We start from the raw sequence: 23,103 nt of genomic DNA, 5'->3' as shown, positions 1-23,103 counted from the left end.
GAGTACATCACTCAATCCTGTGCGATGTCTGGGGTCCCTGTGCGATGTGTGATGTCTGGGGTCCCTGTGCGATGTGTGATGTCTAGGGCCCCTGTGCAATGTCTTGGGCCCCTGTGCGATGTCTGGGGCCCCTGTGTGATGTCTGGGACCCCGTTCTTAAGTATATCACTCAATCCTGTGTGATATCTGGGGCCCCGTGCGCTGTCTCTGCCCCCCTGTGCGCTGCCTGGGACCCTTGTGCACTATCTCTGCCCCCGTTTGCTGCCTGGGGCCCCTGTGTGATGCCTGGGGCCCTGTGCACTGCCTGGGACCCCGTGTGCTGCTTGGGGCCCCGTGCGATGCCTGGGGCCCCATGTGCTGCCTGGAACCCTGTCTGCTGTCTCTGACCCCCGTGTGCTGCCTGGGGACCCTGTGCGCTGCTTGAGGCCCCGGGTGCTGCCTGGGGTCGTGTGCACTGCCTGAGGCCTCTGTGTGCTGCCTGGGGCCCCGTTCACTGTCTCTGCCCCCCTGTGTGCTGCCTGGGGCCCCGTGTGCTGCCTGTGGCCCTGTTATTGAGTATATCACTCAATGGTTCTCAAAAGCCTGAAAAATCTGATCTACAGCAGCTGGAGTATATTCTGACCCGGAGGGGTATAATCTGGCCTAGGCAAATGTATACCCCTATGGACCTAGTTTGGCCTAGGCCAGAATATACCCGGGGTATAATCTGACCTAGGCCACTTTAATCCCGGTTATATTCTGGGCGGGGGGGTTAATCTGGCCTGTTACACCGGGGTCTGTGCTGGAGTGGTACCTGGTGACCACCTATGGCTCAAGTCCCACCACACCATCAGGGGCTCTAGTGAAGAACCAGGTAATCGTTTAGTTACGCCCCTCCAGGCTTTCTCCGGTCTGTGGTTCAATGGGTCCACATCCACCAGCTTGACGATTACAATATGAAGGCATTAAATAGAGTTTTGCTTAGGCAATATGATTGGTTTCTAAGAACTTTATATTGAAACTTGAAATTTAGTATCTGAGGATGTATGTTGGGTTGTATTATGGTTGGTCGAGGTGCCTAGGTAATATATTGGTGGGACCTTGACACCACCTGACCTCTTTTTTACAGCTACTCTTGGCGAATAGTACTAGGGAAGACAACCAAATCATCAACTCAGACTTCAAGAGAGAAAATTACTCACATAGCCACCTCTCCAGCTCTTCTTGACTAGATAGACAAACAGCCATTTTGAACCCTGATATTTTAGGTGAAGACTCCAGTTTATTTTGGCAGTGAAGATAGGCTATACCAAAGTAAAAAAATGACTACTAGGGGTCTACCTAAAAGTACTATGTAGGAGAAATCAGAAGATCTGTATAGGTTTTGTAAGCATTCTAAAGCCTCAAGGTCATGTAGGTCCTTTGGATATGTGCTATAAATGACTGCTTGGTCATGAACCTAATCTAAGTAGCTCAAGTTCTCATTTGGATAATACAATATATAAGTTGTTGCAAGGGCATAACTGACTTTCAAGGACAGTTGAGAAAACTATCTCGTAAGACAAAGTCAACAGAAAACCAGTTAAAGGTTATTATAATAAATAAATTTTATGCGTGATTTTGTTTTGACATCATACCTAGTAGAGCTATGCATGGCCATTGACTAGCGATGGCCAAATAGTAGATCGTGAGCTACATTACCAGTAGACCTCACAACATGAACCCATAGTTCTTGATGGCCACTAGGCTGCTTTTCTGTTCACTTGTAAACAAAAGTGAGGAAACGTCTTCCTTTCTTGAGAGTTGAAAACTATGATCATGTATGAAGAATGCATGGAAGACATATAGGATAAAAAATGTCGCCCATGTCAGCCACTCCACATTAAGTAAAAATAGACTGAACTGAAGAAACCGGTCACTCCTGCAGTCAACCACCAGAAGCCAAATTATGGTTTACAGAAGCCAACGGTGCCACCATTATACGGTTGATAGTCTTGGATCCAGAAGATGGTCTATGGTCCTGGTGGCCAATGGGAAAGGCAACATACCAATAAGTAAGAAATATTACATAACCAAATATTTTTTAGCCTGTCAAAGTTTGTTAAGTGTTGGAACACGGTCTAGTAAAAGTTTTTGAATCCATGGCCACAGAATACCTAATATTATCTCCAATAACAAGTCAGTAAAAATTAATTAGGTCTGTGGGATAAAATAGCACCTAACACAAGAAGGGTTCTTTTGTTTTAGGGTTATTTTGTCTTCAAGGTGACTGAAAAGACTTTCTGGCAAAACAGATTTCTCCGTCATGTCCGACACTTTCTTGGTTGCATTTAGGCGTAGGAAAGGCGGGAAAGGGACGATAGATGTAAGTAAATTGTTGTATTTGCGAAAGGATTTCCAGCACTGCAATAACCCTACAAGGTATAATGAGACAAAAGGCAGAGTTTTTGAAGTTACCGTACTTCATAAAATAATGCAGAGTTTTTTTTTACTAGATGTGTTGTTCAGCTCTTCAATGAGATTCTGTGCTGGAGCAGAGGGCACTGTTGTTTGTCAGTCAATCATTCTGTCAATGTAAACCTGCCTAAGCCGGCATATAATTTATTGCCGTATCGCAAAAATATTTTCTCTCTCTCTGTTCCAAATGAATTTTCTAGCTCCGCATACATAAAGTCAGATTTTTATAGAATTTGTACAAAATCAGATATAGGCTGTTAGTTTTGTGGCATAAATTTATTACATGCCGACAGAATAAAAGTTCTATGTGTACAAAATATAGTTTGAGTGACAAAGTAAATGTGACGTGTCAAGGAAAAAAAAAGGTCCAAAAGCACACAACAGACATTCAGTTAATAAATAAATGTTATATCAAAATAACATTTTTACAGACAAAAAATAGACCACGAGGCACAAATAAAGTGATTTGGGCTGGTTTCACATTTGCGTTTTTTAGCGCTGGAAAAAAACGCTAACCTGCGCATGCGTTTTTTCCCCTATCTTTAACATGGGTGCGCATACTTGCGCGCTTGTAAGCGCATGTATGCGATTTTCATGCGCTGCGTTTTTTTGGGGTGTGCGATTGGATTTTCCAGACGCATCATGTTGCATTTTTTGGCCCTGAAAAAAAGCGCATGCGCACATATGCGCACGTTTTGCGCTAAAAAGGGCCATTATAGCCTATGGATGCGCATATCTGCGCACTGGCATGCTCATGTAAGCGTTTTTTTGCATATGCGTTTTTTTTTTTTAACCATGGAATTTAGGGGTTTGAGTTAGAGTTAGGGTTAGTTAAGGGGGTTTAGGGTTAGGGTCAGGGTCAGGGTTAGGGTTGGGTTTTGGGTCAGGGTTAGGGTTTAGTATGGTTTGGTTAAGGGTTAGGGTCAGGGTTAGGGTCAGGATTAGGGTTAAGTATGGTTTTGTTAAGGGTTAGGGTCAGGGTTAGGGTTAGGGTTAGGGTTAGGGTCAGGGTTAGGGTTAGGGTTAGGGTCAGGGTTAGGGTTAGGGTCAGGGTTAGGGTTAAGTATGGTTTTGTTAAGGATTAGGGTCAGGGTTAGGGTCAGGATTAGGGTTAAGTATGGTTTTGTTAAGGTTTAGGGTCAGGGTTAGGGTTAGGGTTAGGGTTAGGGTCAGGGTTAGGGTTAGGGTTAGGGTCAGGGTTAGGGTTAGGGTCAGGGTTAGGGTTAAGTATGGTTTTGTTAAGGATTAGGGTCAGGGTTAGGGTCAGGATTAGGGTTAAGTATGGTTTTGTTAAGGGTTAGGGTCAGGGTTAGGGTTAGGGTTAGGGTTAGGGTTAGGGTTAGGGTTAGGGTCAGGGTTAGGGTTAGGGTTAGGGTTAGGGTTAGGGTTAGGGTTAGGGTCAGGGTCAGGGTTAGGGTTAAGTATGGTTTTGTTAAGGGTTAGGGTCAGGGTTAGGGTTAGGGTTAGGGTCAGGGTTAGGGTTAGGGTTAGGGTTAGGGTCAGGGTTAGGGTCAGGGTTAGGGTTAGGGTCAGGGTTAGGGTTAGGGTTAGGGTTAGTTAGGGTTTAGGGTTTGGGTTAGGGTTAAGTATGATTTGGTTAAGGGTTAGGGTCAGGGTTAGGGTTAGGGTTAGGGTCAGGGTTAGGGTTAGGGTTAGGGTCAGGGTTAGGGTTAGTAAAGTCATGGTTTGGGTAGTGTAGGGGCCACCTTAAAATGTTGGAAAAAAATGCAAACGCGGTAAAAACGCGCTAAAAACGCATACAAACGCATAAAAACGCTGCGTTTTTTTCATGCATGCTCATAAAAATGCTTGAAAAAAACGCAGCAGTTGTATGCTTATGTATGCGTTTTTTCAATGCGTTTTTTTGCGGGAAAAACGCGCTGCAAAAAAAAGCAAGTGTGAAACTAGCCTCAGTGACGTAACGACCAAGTGAGAGTTTGTTAGGCACAAAATAGATTTTGGGTTTCGAAACAAAATATAAATTTAATGAATTTTGTATTTGAAAATGCAAATTCCATGGGCACAAAAAGGAATATGAGTGACAAAATAAATATTGTATGAGGAGAAAATAATAATATTTTGATGGACAAAAAATAGATTTTGTGTTACAAGATATATAATATATAACAAAATAAATTCTTAATAATGGGCTCAAAATCGAATTCGAGTGGCAAAAGGAATATAATTTGATGCACACATACTGTATATTAAGCAATATCGGCCGATATTCGCTGTATCGGAATTCCGATACCGAGTACCGATATTTTTTCTATATCAGATACCGGAATCGGAAGTTCCCATAATGCAATGAGCCTGCTCGATTTGATTCAGCCAATGGGAATCCTCAGAAGTGTGGGCACATCCTGTTAGGCATGTAGGCATGTTAACTATTGGCATGGCTGTGATTGGCTGCTTAAATGATGTCATCATGATGCGCGGTCTGTGCGCATCATGATGCGCGGTCAGTGCGGGCCTGCCGGTGGTCTGTACGGGCCTCTCGGGAGCCTGTGCTGGCTGTTGGTGGTCTGTGTCGGCTGCCGGTGGTCTGTACGGGCCTCTCGGGGGCCTGTGCGGGCTGTCAGTGGTCTGTGCTGGCTGCCGGGGGCCTGTGCCGGCTGCCGGTGGTCTGTGCGGGCCTGCCGGTGGTCTTGTGTGTGTGTGCAGGCATCGTCTGATGGGACTACAAGTCCCATCGGGCGATGCCTGCTACTCTGACAGTGATTGACACATTAGCCAATGATGGGACAGTAGTAGTCCCATCATCCGGCTAATGTGTTGAATGTAAAAAAAAAATATATATATATACATACTACTTACATACTTCATATATACTACATTCATACAACATATACTGTATACTACATACATACTACATTCATACAACATACATATATACTACATACATACTAGATATATACTACATTCATACAACATACATACATACAACATACATACTACATATATACTACATTCATACAACATACATACATACTACATACAACATACATGCTACATACTACATATATACTACATTCATACAACATACATACATACTACATACAACATACATGCTACATACTACATATATACTACATTCATACAACATACATACATACTACATACAACATACATGCTACATACTACATACATACTACATTCATACAACATACATACTACATATATACTACATTCATACAACATACAGTACATATATAATACATACTACATACATACTACATATATACTACATTCATACAACATACATACATACAACATACATACTACATATATACTACATTCATACAACATACATATATACTACATACCTCATACATACTACATATATACTACATTCATACAACATACATACATACTACATACAGTCTTGACTACTGCAACCTCATGCTCTGCGGCCTCCCCTCAAACACTCTCGCACCCCTCCAATCTATTCTAAACTCTGCTGCCCGACTAATCCACCTGTCCCCCCGCTATTCCCCAGCTTCTCCCCTCTGTCAATCCCTTCACTGGCTCCCAATTGCCCAGAGACTCCATTACAAAACCCTAACCATGACATACAAAGCCATCCACAACTTGTCTCCTCCATACATCTGTGACCTCGTCTCCCGGTACTTTCCTGCACGCAACCTCCGATCCTCACAAGATCTCCTTCTCTACTCCCCTCTTATCTCCTCTTCCCACAATCGCATACAAGATTTCTCTCGCGCATCACCCCTACTCTGGAACTCTCTACCACAACATATCAGACTCTCACCTACCATCGAAACCTTCAAAAAGAGCCTGAAGACCCACCTCTTCCGACAAGCCTATAACCTGCAGTAACCACCGATCGACCAAACCGCTGCACGACCAGCTCTACCCTCGCCTACTGTATTATCACCCATCCCTTGAAGATTGTGAGCCCTCGCGGGCAGGGTCCTCTCTCCTCCTGTACCAGTTATGACTTGTATTGTTTAAGATTATTGTACTTGTTTTTATGTATACCCCCCTCACATGTAAAGCGCCATGGAATAAATGGCGCTATAACAATAAATAATAATAATAATAATAATAATACTACATACATGCTACATACTACATAAATACTACATATATACTACATTCATACAACATACATACTACATACAACATACATGCTACATATATACTACATTCATACAACATACATATATACTACATACTACATACATACTACATATATACTACATTCATACAACATACATACATACAACATACATGCTACATACTACATACATACTACATATATACTATATTCATACAACATACATACATACTACATACAACATACAGTATGTATGTTTCACTACTTCCATGCTCTTCACCTTCTTTTTTACTTCTTCCACACTTTCTCCTTCATGAACCTCAGCAACAGCAGCATCTTTTTCATCAACTTCTTCACCTTATTCATCTTCTTCTTCTTCACCTTCTTCCTATTATTCTTTTTTTGTACATTATTCATATTCTTCTTATTCAACGATTATTCTTCTTCATATTCTACTTCTTCATCTTCTTCCTATTCTTCTTCATCATATTCTTATTTGTGACAGGCATTCCTGTAGTTGTTATCTATAAAAGTTTGAAGATTACACCTTCCGCCTGTCACAAAAGATTTACAACAGGATTTGTCCGCGTTCAGTTTGGCCTGCAGCAGCAGCCATTTTCAAGGGGCACCATGAGGAGGAACGGACTCACCCCCATACACTGCTTAGTCTTCTTCTGCTTATAATTTAGATAATATTTTTTGCTCTGATTTTTAGTCTTATGCTTAATGTCCTTCTGATTTTGGTTCTTCTGCTTTTTGTTCTTCTGCTTCTTCGTCTTCTGTCTCTTGTTGTTCTGCATCTTGGTGGTTGTCTTCATGTTCTTTGTCCTCTTGGTCATCTTCTTCAGGGTCATCTTTTTGGTCTTCTTCGGTGTGGTCTTCAGGGTCGTGTCATCATCTGGGAGAGCCAGAATGAGAACCAAAAACCATTTCCACAAGCTTGAACTTGGAAAAGTAGCAGAAGGTACAAGAAAGCTGAGGAACTGCCGAGAACCAGCTGACGGTGCTGGAACCCGGATGGGTAGCAGAAGCTGCAAGAGCAAATGAAACTAGCGAGGAACAGCTGATGGTGCTGGAACCCGGAGGGGCAGCAGAAGGAACAAGAGCCAATGGCACAACCGTGGACCAGCTGACAATGCTGGAACACGGTTACTAAGCAGGAGGTATCTGTGCTACAAAGCACTACCAAGGACCAGCTGACGTAGCTGGAACTCGGATACCGAGAAGGAGGCACCTAGGCCAAAGGCACTGCCGAGAACCAGCTGACGGTGCTGGAACCCGGATGGGTAGCAGAAGCTGCAAGAGCAAATGAAACTAGTGAGGACCAGCTGACGGTGCTGGAACCCGGAGGGGCAGCAGAGGGAACAAGAGCCAATGGCACAACCGTGGACCAGCTGACAGTGCTGGAATACGGTTACAAAGCAGGAGGTACCTGTGCTACAAAGCACTACCAAGGACCAGCTGACGTAGCTGGAACTCGGATACCGAGAAGGAGGCACCTAGACCAAAGGCACTGCCGAAAACCAGCTGACGGTGCTGGAACCAGGATGGGTAGCAGAAGCTGCAAGAGCAAATGAAACTAGCGAGGACCAGCTGACGGTGCTGGAACCCAGAGGGGCAGCAGAAGGAACAAGAGCCAATGGCACAACCGTGGACCAGCTGATGGTGCTGGAACACGGTTAATAAGCAGGAGGTACCTGTGCTACAAAGCACTACCAAGGACCAGCTGACGTTGCTGAAACTCGGATACCGAGAAGGAGCTACCTAGGCCAAAGGCACTGCCGAGAACCAGCTGACGGTGCTGGAACCCGGATGGGTAGCACAAGGTACCCATAATAAACAAAGTTGCAAGGCCGCGAGCAGGACGCAGTTACATGACCCGGAAACAGCAGGCGTGCTGGAACCAGGCTGGGCAGGAGGGAGTACCCGTGCCAAAGACACTGACGAGAACCAGCTGACGGTGCTGGAACCCGGTTGGGTAGCAGAAGCTACAAGAGTCAATGGAACTAGCGAGAACCAGCTGACGGTGCTGGAACCCAGAGTGGCAGCTGAAGGAACAAGAGCCAATGGCACAACCGTGGACCAGCTGACGGTGCTGGAACACGGTTAATAAGCAGGAGGTACCTGTGCTACAAAGCACTACCAAGGACCAGCTGACGTTGCTGAAACTCGGATACCGAGAAGGAGGCACCTAGGCCAAAGGCACTGCCGTGAACCAGCTGACGGTGCTGGAACCCGGATGGGTAGCAGAAGGTACCCATAATAAACAAAGTTGCAAGGCCGCGAGCAGGACGCAGTTACCGAAACCCACAGTCCAACAGGGGGTGCCTGTCCTATAGGCACTACGGAACCAGCCTTTATTACCAGAACCCGCAGCCCACATAGGAAGCACCGAAACTGCAGGCACCATAGACTCGGCTAACCCGACCGCAACACGACAGGACAACGTATTGGTGGCAAAGTGACGTTGACACTACCCGGAAACAGCAGGCATGCTGGAACCAGGCTGGGCAGGAGGGAGTACCCGTGCCAAAGACACTTCTGAGCAGCAACTGGCGATGTTTGAGCCCAGGGTCAATCATGCAGCAGGCTGAGGCCTACTTGGAGTGAGTAGTAAATAAGATGTAGTGTGATTTTGGAGGCAGCAGGAGACTTTGTTGTCCACACAGCAGAGGAGTAGCTGGCGTTTCTGAACCCCACTAACACTGGAGCATGTGTTTTTCTCTGTGCAGACGGCACTTCCGAGCAACAACTGGCTGTGTTGAAGCCCAGGATCAATCATGGAGCAGGCTGAGGCCTACTTGAAGCAAGTTTTATATCGGTTGTACACTACTACTGATTGTAACCATGCTCCACTTAGGCCTCTGGCTCTACTGTCTCTAGTATTTCCCCTGGCCTCCAACCCCGACAGTTGCTGCTCTGAAGTGGCATCTGCACAATCCACACTTTTTCCTGGGTTACAGGGGCTCAGTCACGTCAGTTGATCCCCTGATGTGTGTCCGGCAAGGTCTCCTGCTCTGTCTACATTTCCACTACTAGTAATGGGAATGTGGACAGAGCAGGAGACATTGCCGGACACACATCAGGGGATCAACTGACGTGACTGAGCCCCAGTAACACAGGAACAAGTGTGGATTGTGCAGACGCCACTTCAGAGCAGCAACTGGCGGGGTTAGAGGCCAGGGGAAATACTAGAGACAGTGGAGCCAGAGGCCTAAGTGGAGCACGGTTAAAAATCAGTAGTAGTGTGACTGTGTAGGCAGCAGGAGACTTTGCCATCCACACAGCAGGGGAGCAGCTGGCGTTACTGAATCCTACTGACATAGGAGCTAGTGTTTCTCTCTGTGCGGACGGAACTTCCAAGCAACAACTGGCTGTGTTGAAGCCGAGGATCAATCATGGAGCAGGCTGAGGCCTACTTGGAGTGAGTAGAAAATAAGATGTAGTGTGATTTTGGAGGCAGCAAGAGACTTTGTCGTCCACACAGCAGGGGAGCAGCTGGCGTTACTGAACCCCACTAACACTGGAGCATGTGTTTTCCTCTGTGCAGACGGCACTTCCGAGCAACAACTGGCTGTGTTGAAGCCCAGGATCAATCAAGGAGCAGGCTGAGGCCAACTTGGAGCAAGTAGAAAATAAGATGTAGTGTGATTTTGGAGGCAGCAGGAGACTTTGTCGTCCACACAGCAGGGGAACAGCTGACGTTACTGAACCCCACTAACACAGGAGCTAGTGTGTTTTTCTCTGTGAAGACGGCACTTCTGAACACCAACTGGCGTTGTTGGAGCCCAGGATCAAGCATGGAGCAGGCTGAGGCCTGATGTTTTTTGCATGTGGAGGCAGCAGGAGACATTGCCGTCCACACAGCAGGGGAACAGCTGACGTTACTGAACCCCACTAACACAGGAGCTAGTGTGTTTTACTCTGTAAAGACGGCACTTCTGAACACCAACTGGCGTTGTTGGAGCCCAGGATCAAGCATGGAGCAGGCAAAGGCCTGATGGTTTTTGAATGTGGAGGCAGCAGGAGACATTGCCGTCCACACAGCAGGGGAACAGCTGACGTTACTGAACCCCACTAACACAGGAGCTAGTGTGTTTTTCTCTGTGAAGACGGCACTTCTGAACACCAACTGGCGTTGTTGGAGCCCAGGATCAAGCATGGAGCAGGCTGAGGCCTGATGTTTTTGCATGTGGAGGCAGCAGGACACATTGCCGTCCACACAGCAGGGGAACAGCAGATGTTACTGAACCCCACTAACACAGGAGCTAGTGTTTTTCTCTGTGCGGACAGCTCTTCCGAGCAACAACTGGCTGTGTTGAAGCCCAGGATCAATCATGCAGCAGGCGGAGGCCAACTTGCAGCAAGTTTTATATAGGTTTTAGACTACTACTGATTGTATCCGTGCTCCACTATGGCCTCTGGCTCCACTGTCTCTAGTATTTCCCCTTGCCACCAACCCCGCCAGTTACTGCTCTGAAGTGGCGTCTGCACAATCCACACTCGTTCCTGAGTTACTGGGGCTCAGTCACATCAGTTGATCCCCTGATGTGTGTTCGGCAAGGTCTCCTGCTCTGTCCTCATTCACACTACTAGTAATGGGAATGTGGACAGAGCAGGAGACATTGCCGGACACACATCAGGGGATCAACTGACGTGACTGAGCCCCAGTAACACAGGAACAAGTGTGGATTGTGCAGATGCCACTTCAGAGCAGCAACTGGCGGGGTTGGAGGCCAGGGGAAATACTAGAGACAGTGGAGCCAGAGGCCTAAGTGGAGCACGGTTAAAAATCAGTAGTAGTTCGATTATGGAGGGAGCAGGAGACTTTGCCATCCACACAGCAGGGGAGCAGATGGCTTTACTGAACCCCACTAACACAGGAGCTAGTGTTTTTCTCTGTGCAGACGGCACTTCTGAGCGACAACTGGCTGTGTTGAAGCCCAGGGATTACAGTTCAGGTGGTAGAAACATGAACACAACAGGAGACCTGGATACTGTTGCCAACCAATTATTTATTCTTGTAGAGGACTGGCAAATTCTGGTGAGATCCAGGCCTTGTTCATTTTCAGAAAAGTAAGCCGGTCAACGTTATCGGAGGATAGTCGCGTGCGACGGTCTGTTAGTACACCACCTGCGGCACTAAAGACGTGTTCCGATAATACACTGGCAGCAGGGCAAGCCAGCACCTCCAATGTATACTGGCTAAGCTCTGGCCATGTATCCAGCTTTGAGACCCAAAACTTGAAGGGGGAAGAGTCATCTGGGAGTACACTGACAGGGCAAGACATGTAGTCTGTCACCATCTGACGGAAACGTTGCCTCCTGCTGACTGGAGCCGTCTGTGATGGTGTAGACATTTGTGGCGGACACACAAAACTTTGCCACATTTGGGCCATAGTGGTCTTGCCTTGTGCTGAGGCGCTGCCTCTGCTCCCTCTTTGTGCCGAGCTTCCTCCACGGCCACGACGCACAGAGCTGCTTTGTAAAGCACTAGCACCACTGCTGTTGGATGGAATGGAGAAGATGATGGACTGCACCAGTGTGTCTTGGTACTCCCGCAGTTTACGCTCCCGGTTCAACGGTGGTATGAGGCTTTGTAAGTTGTCCCGGTAGCGAGGATCTAGGAGGGTGTACACCCAATAATCAGTCGTGTTGAGAATGTGGGCGATGCAGCGGTCGTTTCTCAGGCACTGCAGCATGAAATCAACCATGTGCTGCAGACTCCCACATGCCAAAGAAACGCTGTCCCCTGCTTGAGTCGTCATCTCTGCCTGCTCTGCATCACCCCACCCTCTCTGTGCATACTGACTAGAGCATTGTGTACCTCCCTCCTCTGGAGAGATGTCTTCCTCCTCCATTGACTCCTCCTCATCCTCCTCACAAAGTGTCTCCTGCCTTGGCCTTTGTGAGGAACCACGTAGCGCAGACAGTCCAGAAGCAGATGGCATTTGTGACTCCTCATCCTCCACCTCTATCTCTAACTGTCCCTCACAGTCTTGAACAGCAGCCCGTCCCTAACTGAATTCACAGCAGAGTGAACCCGAAATGGCGGCGGCGACGGCTTTTATAGTGCATCATGACTTCATTTCAGCAGCCAATCACAACCATGCCTTTAGTTAACATGCCTACATGCCTAACAGGATGTGCCCACACTTCTGAGGATTGTCATTGGCTGAATCAAATCAAACTGGCTCATAGCTTTATGGGAACTTCCGATTCCGGTATTCGATATGCTAAAAGTATCGGAACTCAGTATCGGAATTCCGATACAGTGAACATCGGCCGATACCCGATACTTGCGGTATCGGAATGCTCAACACAAATAGTGACAGAGCGCGCTCGGAGACATCAAGTTGAACGACTTCAACAAATTATCTTCATCTTTCGATTAGCAAATCATTAGCTGTTGTATACAGGATATGTAGTTGGAGAGTGTCAGAACTAATACCACATATTGGAAACCTGTTGGTAATAGTCCTCTTATATCCTAGGCAGGCAAGCTTAAAGGGACCTGTTGCCCTGGCCAAATGTGGCCAGTTTTGACTTATTTTATGACTCCTCCTACCATACTACCGTTTAGTCCACTGTAAGGGGTTGTAATGTTGATACCTGCCTTTAGCTCCTTTAATGTTTCATCCCAATGTACATATGCGGTATCTTTATACTGATGCATAGTCTTTGTTGCTAAGTGTACATATGTAAAGTATTGTCTGTTGCCACTGCATTGTATTTATCTATATCTGCTAGGGAAAGTGAGTTACACCAGGTCGGTCACTAGATGGGGGTATAATGCTAAATGGGAGTATTACCTCAGATAGGCCACTAGATGGGCGCATAGAGACCATAGTTATAGTAGGCATAAGGGAACCAGTGTGTAGATAGCTAAACATAGGAGGGGCATGGTGGGATAAGTTAGAAAGGACTTCCTTATAGGAGTCAGTCGGGGCGAGGGTGCCCATTAGCTCAGAAGGGCTGAATAGCCCTGGGCAACACTGTCACGCAACGTTCAGCTCAAGCCAAAGGCCCAGCATACAGTATCCGTGACCAGGATTGTTACAAAGGGATTTACAGCAGCAGTACTGGCAGTGCAGTATAAGTGGGACTGCAGTTGCTAGTGAAGACTAAGCAGTACGGGTACATCACTTAACATGTGGCAGCTTATTTCGTGGGCTGATGCCCTCAAAGCCGGGGTAAAACGGCTGAGGGGACACCTGACAGGAGTGTGGCTGGGCACTGAAGATGCTGTGGGACTGTTCGGCACAGTCCGCCCCAGAAGCGGGCTTAGTGACAGAGAGACAAGGAAAGGGACAGAAGAGGAGTTGTATGTTGTGAACCCTGATGATGATGATGCTGGAAAGAATATGAATATGCTGTGTACATGTCTCAGTAAAGTTGCTCCGTTTAAAGTTGAATTGGACTGTGACTCCATTATTTCTAAAGTCATAGAATCATAGAATCATAGAATCGTAGAGTTGGAAGGGACCTCCTGGGCCATCTGGTCCAACCCCCTGCTCAAAGCAGGATTCGCTAAATCATCCCAGTCAGATGTCTGTCCAGCCTCTGTTTGAAGACTTCCATTGAAGGAGAACTCACCACTTCTCGTGGCAGCCTGTTCCACTCATTGATCACTCTAACTGTCAAAAAGTTTTTTCTAATATCTAATCTGTGTCTCCTCCCATTCAGTTTCATCCCATTGCTTCTAGTCTTTCCTTGTGCAAATGAGAATAAAGTTGATCCTTCTACAATGTGACAGCCCTTTAGATATTTGTAGACAGCAATTAAGTCTCCTCTCAGTCTTCTCTTTTGCAAACTAAACATTCCCAAATCCTGCAACCTTTCCTCATAAGACAGGGTTTGCAGACCGGTCACCATTCTGGTCGCTCTTTTCTGAACTTGCTCCAGTTTGTTGATGTCTTTTTTAAAATGTGGTGCCCAAAACTGGACACAATATTCCAGATGAGGTCTGACCAAAGAGGAGTAGAGGGAAATAATGACTTCACGTGATCTAGACTGTATGCTTCTGTTAATACATCCTAGAACTGCATTTGCCTTTTTTGCTGCTGCATCACACTGTTGACTCATATTCAGTCTGTGATCTATTAGTATACCCAAGTCTTTTTCACATGTGCTGTCACTTAGCCCTATTCCTCCCATTCTATATATGCTTTTTTCATTTTTATTGCCCAGATGTAGTACTTTGCATTTCTCCCTGTTAAAAACCATTCTGTTAGTTACTGCCCACTTCTCCAGTTTATTTAAATCTTTTTGAATCCTCTCTCTCTCTTCTCTAGTATTAGCTATCCCTCCTAGCTTTGTGTCATCAGCAAATTTAATCAGTTTACCCTCAATTCCTTCATCTAAATTGTTGATAAAGATGTTGAACAATACAGGGCCCAGGACAGAGCCCTGTGGTACCCCACTTGAGACATTCTTCCAACTGGATGTGCAGCCATTTACGACCACTCTTTGGGTCCGATCACTAAGCCAGCTATGAATCCACCTAACAGTTGCCTTGTCCATTCCATACTTAGTCATTTTTTCAATAAGGATTGTATGAGAGACTTTGTCAAATGCTTTGCTGAAGTCAAGATATACTATATCTACAGCATTTCCTTGATCCACCCAATCAGTGATACCGTCATAGAAGGAAATTAAGTTAGTCTGACATGACTTATTAGTTACAAACCCATGCTGACTCTGTTTGATCACTTCATTCTTATCCAGGTATTGACTTACATGTTGTTTAATAATTTGTTCAAAGATCTTTCCTGGTATAGAAGTCAGACTCACCGGCCTATAGTTGCCTGGGTCCACCTTCTTCCCCTTTTTGAAGATAGGAACAACATTTGCTCTTCTCCAGTCTTCTGGCACTTCTCCTGTTCTCCAAGAATTTTCAAAGATTATGGAGAGTGGTTCAGAAATTTCTTCTGCTATCTCCTTCAGTACTCTGGGGTGTAATTCATCTGGACCTGGAGACTTGAATTCATTTAGGTTAGCTAAGTGTTTCCTCACTATCTTTCTGTTTATAGATATCCTGGATTCTTCTATTCCCTTAATAGGACAGTGAATAACAGTTGGTGTTACATTTCCTTTCTGAGAGAAAACAGATGCAAAATAGGAATTTAAAAGTTCAGCCTTCTCAACATCCTGTCTTACCATTTCATCATTTTCATCCTGTAAAAATCCTATAGCATCTTTGACTTTTCTTTTACTTTTGACATATCCCCAAAATCCTTTATTATTGCTTTTGACATCTCTTACAAGCCTCAATTCATTTTCAGCTTTAGATAATCTGATTTGTGCCCTGCAGATTCTGCAGACAGCATTATATTCTTCTTTAGATATGCCTCCCTCTTTCCATTTTATAAACATTTTTTTCTTCCTTTTTAGCATGTGCTTAAGTTCTGTGTTCACCCATCCTGGTTTCCTTAAATGCTTCCTATTCTTCCCTCTTTTCGGAATTGTTAACAACTGTGCTTTGAGAATTTCATTTTTCAAGATTTCCCATCCTTCCTGGACATTTTTGTCTTTAAGGATATCCAGCCATTGGATCCCTCCAATTATCTTTCTGAATCCCTTAAAATCTGCCTTTCTGAAATCTAACCTTGACGTCTGAGTCTTCACAGGTCTTCCGCCTCTAGTTATCCAAAATTCTAAAATAGCATGGTCGCTACCTCCTAGGGTTCCAGCCACTTTTACCTCCTCAACCATTTCCTCCCTGTTTATAAGGATTAGATCCAAGGTAGCAGTTCCCCTTGTTTTCTCCCCTACCTTTTGGAAGATAAAGTTGTCAGCAAGAGAGGATAAGAATTTCCTTGACCTGTTAGTTTTGCCTGAGAGAGATTCCCAACAAATGTCTGGATAGTTGAAATCTCCCATGACAACTATGTCATATTTTTTGGAGAACTTGGCCATTTGATGCATAAAGAGTTCATCCATATCTTCAGCTTGCACAGGCGGCCTGTAGTAAATGCCTACAATGGTGTCCTTTCCATTGTTCTGTCCTTGTATTCTTATCCAAACAGTTTCCACAGAACTCCCAGTCTCTGAAGCTTCAATCTCTGTGCAGATATACGCGTTTCTAACATACAATGCAACACCCCCTCCTCGTTTATCAAGTCTGTTTCTTGCAAATAAGTTGTATCCTTCTAGTCTTGTATTCCAATCATGTGTATCGTCCCACCAAGTTTCAGTGATTCCAATGACATCATATTTCTTTTCCTGTGTTAGTAGTTCCAATTCTCCTTGTTTGTTGCCCATGCTTTGTGCATTAGTATAGAAACATTTTAGTTTGTGATTGGTTTCTCTTTCTCCAATATTTTTATTAATTAGATTCTTTCGTCTTTGTTCTTCCTTTCCACTTCTAATAGCAGAGTTCTCAATAGCATTTGTCAGGTGTATGGCTTTTTCTGGTCTTTTGCTTCCCTTCCCATGTTGTTCTAGTTTAAAGCTCTCCTTACAAGTGTAGCAAGGCGACTTCCAAATACATGCTTTCCAGTCTTCGTAAGGTGCACCCCATCTCTAGCAAGTAGTCCATCGTATAAGTAGTTCACTCCGTGATCCAGAAATCCAAATCGTTGCTGACGGCACCATCGACGTAGCCAGTTGTTCACCTGCAGAATCTTATTCCACCTCCTTGTTCCATGGCCATCCACTGGGAGGATGGAAGAGAAGACCACCTGCGCTCCCAGTTCTTTCACTTTCTTGCCTAAGTCTTCAAAGTCTCTGCAGATGGTTTCCAGGTCGTTTCTTGCGGTGTCATTTGTCCCCACGTGTAGTAGCAGGAATGGGTAGTCATCTGTAGGTCTGAAGAGTCCTGATATCCTGTCAGACACATCTTTAATTTTTGCACCTGGAAGACAGCACATTTCTCTTGAGGTTATATCTGGTCTGCAGATAGCGGCCTCTGTTCCTCTCAAGTCCTCCAGAAACATACATATGGCCCTGATGGAGCTGTAAAAGGCGCTGCAGGTATGCTGAGTGAAGGGCAGCGTGTTTATGTGATGGGAGGCCAGGGCACACTGTTGCAGATGTTAGTGGCCAAGACTACAGCCCTGCCTGTCCCTCACACCACCACACCACTGGACTGGACCAAACAGGGCAACCCGACTTTTGATACGCTCTGTTTTTTAGTCTTTCCCTGGCTTATGTTATGCACAGCTTCTCTTGAGTCAAATGTAGCCTCCCTAGATTTAAGGCTAACAACAACCAACTTTATCTTCCCCCAGAGCTGGCACGTCTCACAGGAGCAGCTTCCCCAGAGCTGACCTCTCTCACAGTTTCAGCAGCTGCTTCTGAGCTCACACCTCTCAATCTTAGCAGCTTCTCCAGAGCTCATACTTCTCACAGACTCAGCATCTTCTCCATAGCGCACTCCTCTCACAGTCTCAGCATCTTCACCAGAGTTCACACCTCTCACATTCTCAGCAGCTTCAGCAGAGCTCACAACTCTCAGGGTCCCGTCACATTTAGCGATGCACCAGCGATCCCGACCAAGATACGACCCAGTCAGGATCGCTGGTGCATCGCTAAATGGTCGCTAGTGAGTTGCCAAACAGGCAGATCTCACCAGCGACGTAGCAGCAGGCGGCGGTCGTTACTTACCTGTCAGACGCGGCGATGAAGACGTCCTCCCGCCCGCGTCCATGCGTCACTCGTCGGCGCCAGCAGGAAGCCCAGCAGGAAGCGGCCGACGAGAAACGGTCCAGGACGTTCTCGCGCGATCAGCGATAGCCAGCGGGGGAGCCGGTCAGAGGTATCAAACATAGCGATATCGCTAGCAATATCGCTGCTGCGTCACAAAATCGGTGACGCTTTAGTGATATTGCTAGCGATATTGCTTAGTGTGACGGGGCCTTCAGTCTCACCAGCTTCTCCAAAGCTCACACCTCTCACAGTCTCAGCAGGTTCTCCAGAGCTGACACCTGTCAGAGTCTCAGCATCTTCTCCAGGGTTGATGCCACTCACAGTCTCAGCAGTGTGAGGTAGCGCTGTTATTTACTTAGGGGATTCTCGCTTGCAGTGAACAAAACCAGTTCCGACACGGATTTTCCATCAAATCATACAGTCCTTGCGGTTTATTCACGCCTCATAAACCACAGCAGCAACAGAAAGTTCACTTAATAGCATTACCAGCATAGCGTCCATTATAATGCTTCACTCTTATTATCAATGTCCAGTACGCAGGCTCACTTAGCCTCACAATTATCTCACCCACGTCAGGGTTCCTTATGCGGCTGCCGCATTCCGCACACGTTCGTTCCCTCCAGGGAACTCTCAGGCACACATCGCCATTTCTCCCAGCCATTTCACATGTGCTGTCTGGGAGGAAGCTCCATCTCTGCAGGACCTTCCACACTGGACCAACCAGGTCCCAGCATTCACCACATGTGACCTACCCTGGCCACATTATATGGTCTATAGCCACGCCCACTGGAGCACGTGACCATGACCTCATCACATGTCCTTCACCCACTCACATAGCCTTTTAACACAGGTGTTTTCAGACACACCCCTGGGTGGGTTTGTAGGTAACTGGCCCGCCCAACTCCCAAGTTACCTGGAGACTTCTCCCTTATACCTTGAAATAACACAGCAGCAATATCATTGCTGCTCAATACGCATAACTAAGTCTCCATCTCAAAGCCACCCCCTTTGAGATACACAACCATCCTTCAGGATTCTGCCACTCATCCTCTCCCATGGAACCTCCACACAGCGCCCCCTAGCGGACACAGTGGTTACTACACCACAGCAGGTTCTCGAGCACTTGCACCTCTTAATGTCTGACCAGGGCTCTGTGTTTGATACAGATGCGGGTTCCTTCATACAGTACATCTATTAAATATTCATAGCATATTCAATTGATATGCTGTAAAAGTCCCATATGGGCAACCCCCTAAAGACTTCACAAGAAGTTGTATCCCGTGAATGTCCAGAATGAGAATGGGTGTTATGAGGTCAGGCTTCATGGCCGCCACCTGTAGAGTCCTGGGGCCAACAGATATTAGGTACAGATGTCAGCTACAGGCAGTGGCATAACTTGAAGCTCAAGGGCCCCAGTCTCCCACAGAGACACCAACTTTCACAGGTCTTTATTAATGTTGGACTTTTCATATGGGCCAAAGAGACCTTTTGGGCTCCCGAAGCTACAGGACTTGAATTCAATTGCAATCCCAGCACCTGCTATAGTTAAGTCCCTGAGTACAGGTTACCAGGTTACAAGAGTGGGTGCATATAGCTAGGTATGAGATTATACTGTATCAAGAGACCCTTGGTGACCTGTCCTCTTTATTAGACTCCCTTGCATAAAAACTCTGTTTTGGTAAGGCAATTAAATTATGCTTCGGGGGTTCACGCCTTTCTCTATAATATTTCATGCATGGCCGACACTCACATTACAATAGAGAACATAGCGATACACGAATAGTCGCCTGTGCTTAAAAGACAATGGGAACGTAATAAAAACCCAGCCTGTAGGTAACATTTACAGAAAAGGGAGTACATGGCAGGGCTTATTATTGTGGAGAGAAGGTAATACATTTTTTATATAGTAATACATATTTAATTATTAATAGCAGAGAAGAGGTGAAAAAGACGTAGAATAGGTTTATTATTGTCAGTCATTGGCCCTATATTGAGCAGTATGTAATAACAGGGAGCATATCATTCAAATCCTGAAAGTTCAGCTTCAATCCATTGAAGCCTTAAAGGGAACCTGTCCCTTGGGTATGTAAATCCTTACTTTGATGTTTTAAGATTCAAAATTCCATTTTGAATCTTTTTTGACATAGGACTAATGGTCATAATTCCATTTTGATGATACAGAGCTCCAAATTCCCTGCACAGACATAAATGCAAGAATAAAATTCTAGCTGCCAGCAGTCACCACTAGGGGGAGCTTACTGTATACTGTCAGAAATTATTCTATCTGATCTATGAAGCTATACTAGGGTCCACCACTAGTGTGACTTGGCATCAGAAATATCTCATATGTCATACTTGCTAACTTCCAAAAAAGGAGAGACCTCCTGGACTCCTGGAAGAGTTGACTCTACAGAAGCTTCCTGGAAAGTTTTTCGTATGTGTTGCACACATCATCTTCTACTAATCAGGATTACAGTTTTTAGTCCCATCAGGGCATAAAATGCCTCCTTTTATAAGTCATAACAAAAGAGATGCAACAGCTATTCTTTCTCTGGAGGACTCAGTGCGACCATTTTATAAATAGTTGGTTATACATTTGAATGGGCACCATGTAATACCACACTTTTCCAGCAGTGGCCACTGCAAAAAAAATGTATAGCTAATCCGAGACTCTCATAAAGATCAACGGATTTCCAAAAGGTTCTCATTTTACGCATAACTTTACATTTTTTCTTGTTTTAGCTTTTTTTTTTTTATAAACATATTAAAATGTTTTCAACCCTCTCTTGCCTACAAGTAATGGAATTTATCTTATTTCAGCAGCCTTTGGTCCTAAAATACATTGCATGAGCTTCTTCCACTTCCACAATGGAGATGCAGTTTCCCAGTAATGATGGCTATTGATTCAGATGTAAATTATTATATTGACCTCAGACATTCATGGCTTTTTTGCTCTTTTCGCTTTTAGGGCAGGAAAGGAACAAACCCTATCAAAAGTAGTGTAAAGAAAAAATGTTGGTGGAGGGATTGTATCTTTGAACTATCTCATTTTGCTTGTAGTGACCATCAGAAAACTTCACAAGCATTTCCAACAGATCTTCAATGATCAGCACAGGATCTTGCAATAAGTGCTCAGTTCCCCTGCAGTGACACCACAGGTGAACTGTAGCATTACACAGGTCCTATTAAAATCATGTGATGCATGGACAGGCAGGATCTTTCAGAATCTGCTCTCCTGTATATACAGTGCCTTGCGAAAGTATTCGGCCCCCTGGAACTTTTCAACCTTTTCCCACATATCATGCACAAAAACATAAAGATACCAAATGTAAATTTTTGGTGAAGAATCAACAACAAGTGGAACACAATTGTGAAGTTGAACGAAATTTATTTGTTATTTTATATTTTTGTGGAAACTCAAAAACTGAAAAGTGGGGCATGCAATATTATTCGGCCCCTTTAACTTAATACTTTGTTGCGCCACCTTTTGCTGTGATTACAGCTGCAAGTCGCTTGGGGTATGTATCAGTTTTGTACATCGAGAGACTGAAATTTTTGTCCATTCTTCCTTGGCAAACAGCTCGAGCTCAGTGAGGTTTGATGGAGATTGTTTGTGAACAGCAGTTTTCAGCTCTTTCCACAGACTCTCGATTGGATTCAGGTCTGGAATTTGACTTGGCCATTCAAACACCTGGATATGTTTATTTGGGAACCATTCCATTGTAGATTTTGCTTTATGTTTGGGATCATTGTCTTGTTGGAAGACAAATCTCCATCCCAGTCTCAGGTCTTTTGCAGACTCCAACAGGTTTTCTTCAAGAATGGTCCTGTATTTGGCTCCATCCATCCTCCCATCAATTTGAACCATCTTCCCTGTCCCTGCTGAAGAAAAGCAGGCCCAAACCATGATGCTGCCACCACCATGTTTGACAGTGGGGATGGTGTGTTCAGGGTAATGAGCTGTGTTGCCTTTACGCCAAACATATTGTTTGGCATTGTTGCCAAAAAGTTCGATTTTTGTTTCATCTGACCAGAGCACCTTCTTCCACATGTTTGGTGTCTCTCCCAGGTGGCTTGTTGCAAACTTTAAAGGACACTTTTTATGGATATCTTTGAGAAATGGCTTTCTTCTTGCCACTCTTCCATAAAGGCCAGATTTGTGCAGTGTACGACTGATTGTTGTCCTATGGACAGAAAGTCCCACCTCAGCTGTAGATCTCTGCAGTTCATCCAGAGTGATCATGGGCCTCTTGGCTGCATCTCTGATCAGTCTTCTCCTTGTTTGAGATGAAAGTTTTGAGGGACGGCCGGGTCTTGGTAGATTTGCAGTGGTATGATACTCCTTCCATTTGAATATGATCGCTTCCACAGTGCTCCTTGGGATGTTTAAAGTTTGGGAAATCATTTTGTGTTAGGAACGGCGGAATGCACTAAATAAAAATAAATAATAAAGTGCGTTCGCTGCTCGGGGTCCACCGTGCAGTAGGTGTTACACCGTTGCTAGGTAATGACAGAGGAGCAATATGACGGTATAATGCGCGCGGGTTCAACTTCACTCGAAGTGTGCAGGGCGGGCTCTGTTCACACACAGAGGCGCCGCAACATAAACTTACAAAAACGCTGAGCCTGTTAGTATCACAGGCCTCAGGTAAATGCACACTCGGTATCTGGTCACAGGAGCAGGACCTAAGACAGAGGAGCTGTGTCCTTCTAGACCTACCGTGTGTGCGGCGTCACTACTGCGAGCGCCAAGAAGGGCTGCAACTGCAGGGCGGCGTAGGACACTGCCGCTTGACGACAAAGCAAGAAAGCAGGCGCAATGTCGGACGCTAGCGTAGAGGTGCGGTGTGCACAGTGGCCTAAGGCTTGCCACTGACTGGTGCTGACTGCTGAACTAGTTCCCTATCCACATGCGTAATATCAGAGGGAAGGGGTTT

The sequence above is a fragment of the Dendrobates tinctorius genome, unplaced genomic scaffold (genome assembly GCF_039654945.1).
Source record: "Dendrobates tinctorius isolate UK_male_01 unplaced genomic scaffold, ASM3965494v1 ptg000014l, whole genome shotgun sequence".
NCBI lineage: Eukaryota > Metazoa > Chordata > Amphibia > Anura > Dendrobatidae > Dendrobates > Dendrobates tinctorius.
The sequence above is the reverse complement of the archived record's forward strand: the minus strand, read 5'-3'. Positions refer to the sequence as shown.